The sequence below is a fragment of the Amblyraja radiata genome, chromosome 21 (genome assembly GCF_010909765.2).
Source record: "Amblyraja radiata isolate CabotCenter1 chromosome 21, sAmbRad1.1.pri, whole genome shotgun sequence".
NCBI lineage: Eukaryota > Metazoa > Chordata > Chondrichthyes > Rajiformes > Rajidae > Amblyraja > Amblyraja radiata.
The window spans coordinates 24,184,897-24,187,704 of NC_045976.1; positions in this window are offsets into that span (position 1 = coordinate 24,184,897).

Here is a 2,808-nt window from a genome sequence, read left to right on the forward strand (position 1 = left end):
AAAGACAAATGAATACTTATCTAAAATTATATCAGCAAGATGTCACTCTCTGGGGACACTGACCAGTAACATTGACGGTCTGTATGCATTTCACATTTTCAAATGCACCTCTAATGATTACAAAGAAAATAGCCATCAATTTGCCTGCAATTCTTGCTGCAATGGGATTTGAATGTCTGTACACCACGTTCTGGCAGATGCTCTTTCAACCCCCTAAGGGAATCTAAGATATACAATGAATGTTAATTTGTTCCCATGTTTGCTCAGTGATAAAGGTTGACAGCCAATTCCTGCTATCACATGATTGTTGTTCATGAATAATTATCCCGCCTCTGAACATCGCAACATTATCCATCCCTGTGCTCTACTCATTTTCATAATTAAATGCTTTTAGGCACTACAAATATTGCAATATATGTATAAATATGTGCTGAAAGATTATTTTTTTGAATAATAATCTGGTATATATCTCAAATATTTTGAGTATTGGACCAGGTATAACTTACAGGAAAACTTAATTACCGTACAATGTTACCTAAAGGATATTTAGTGTCTATCAAAATGGATACATTTTGGGTTCATTTCACCTTTGTCCTGCAATTGACAAAGATTTAATGCAGATTGATATCGCTTTAGCACCCTCCAAAGTGAATGCATGAAAATGATTTCTCAGACTGTGCATACAAACTAAAATTCCGTTGAGATCTTCAATTTCATGATTGAATGCAGTGTTCTTTTTGGAACAAGGGACAATTTTCACATCCTTAGCGCCATTTGAGTATCAATTTGCAGCGTAATGGAATGAAAATGGTGTGACCGATTGAGGTGTTTACTTGATGTGTACTTTCCTTCTGTTCCGATTTTTCATCAGACTTTGATCAAGGCGTCCAGAATTCCCAATCACTTGTGGATTAAGATATTAAAGGCTTTTGCATTCAGTAAGCAGTTTGCTGTTAGCATTGAGGGTCTTCTGCTACACGCAAGCTTCTAGGAACAGACATTTATCACAGATATGTGAGATATTTGGAAAAGTTCTGTTTAATTTTGTTTTGGAGTAATATAATCTATGTAGTACTTTAAATTGTATTAAAGAGTGTCTGGCGTTTAACGAACAGTAATGTATATGTTGTAAGCTTTCATCCCATATATCCTTCGTTATGGATTGAGCCAATTCATTTTCCCATGCTTGTCTGTGTGGTTCCATCGATGGGACCTCAGTATCTAACAGGATATTATAAATGTAGGATATTAATTTATCTGTGTTAGGATGTTTATTCAATCGAGGATTTCTGGGTCCTTAGTTCTATACACTTGTGTGTGTGATTTTATATAATCTCTAAATTGCAAATACCTAAAAACATTATTTTGATGTAATCCATAATTCTGTTGTAGCTCCTGGAATGAAAAAAGGATATCCTTTCGATAAAGGTGTCCCACTTTTGTAATTCCATAATTTTTCCATTTTGCAAATCCTTTATCTAACACGGACGGTTTAAATGAGGGGTTATTTAAGATAGGAAGAAGAAGTGATAAATTATCCAATTTTAAAGTCTTTTTTAATTGTTTCCCGGTTCGCATACCACTGTGTATTATCGGGTTTCCACTATAAGTTTTTTAAATCAATTTTGTAGGTGTTAACAAAATCGCACCAATTTCAAAAGGTAGGCAGTCCTCTTTTTCCACCTTTAACCAATCTGGTTGTTGATCCATATCCTCCAACCAGAAGTTCATATTTTTGATATTAACTGCCCAAAAATAAAATAGAACATTTGGTAAAACTAATCCTCCATTCATCTTAGATTACACAGTTACTTAGAAAATACACAGGTGTTTTTTACTTATTCTATGGTTCTTGTAGTCCCAAATAAAACTTGTAACAATAGAGTCAAGTTTAAAAAAAAAAAATTTGGAAGATAGATCGGGATTGATTGAAATAAGTACAGTAATTGTGGAAGGAAAATCATTTATATGGCATTAATTCTACCAAACATGGAAATGGGGAGTGTTTTCCAATATTGAATATTCTAATGTAGTTTATTGAGTAGGAGAGGAAAGTTTAATTTAAATAAGTACGTATATTTCTTAGTCACATAAAGTCCAAGGTATTTACACTTTTCATAGACTATTTTAAAAGGAGATTGTTGCAATATATATGGGTTTGGTTCCGTTACTGGCATAATTTCACTTTTATTCCAATTAGTACTATATCCGAAGAATGAGTCAAATTGCGTTATAAGATTTAATAAATTCGGAATACTAGTTTCTGAATTTGTGATGTATAATAATACATCATCTGCATTTCAAGACATTTTATTAACTGTATCTTTAGTATCGTACCCATAAATTTCTGGATGAGCTCTGATACTTTCTGCAAGTGGTTCAATAGCTAAGGCAAATAGTAACAGAGATAGTGGGCATCCTTGTCTACAACCTCTAGATATATTGAATTTGGGTGATAATATTTGATTCGTCAATATTCTAGCTGATGGATTTGTATATAGGAGTTTAACCCATGTACAAAACATCTCACCCAATCAAGATAGAATGTTTTTGATGTTAGATTTGGAACCAACTGCGATTAAAATACTAAATTACAATGCCCACAACTCATGTAGAAATATTTCTCAAATCATAAATATCAGTGGGTTTTAAAGTATTGTGTTTGGAATAGGTTGGGTTAGCAATCCATTTTATACCACTACTGATAACGTGCTCTGTTGAAGTTTATGATGTGTAAAAACAGGCCATCTGACAACAAGTATTTGTCCTAAATTGGCTCTGTTCCCACTGAGCAGTCAAGATTAAAAC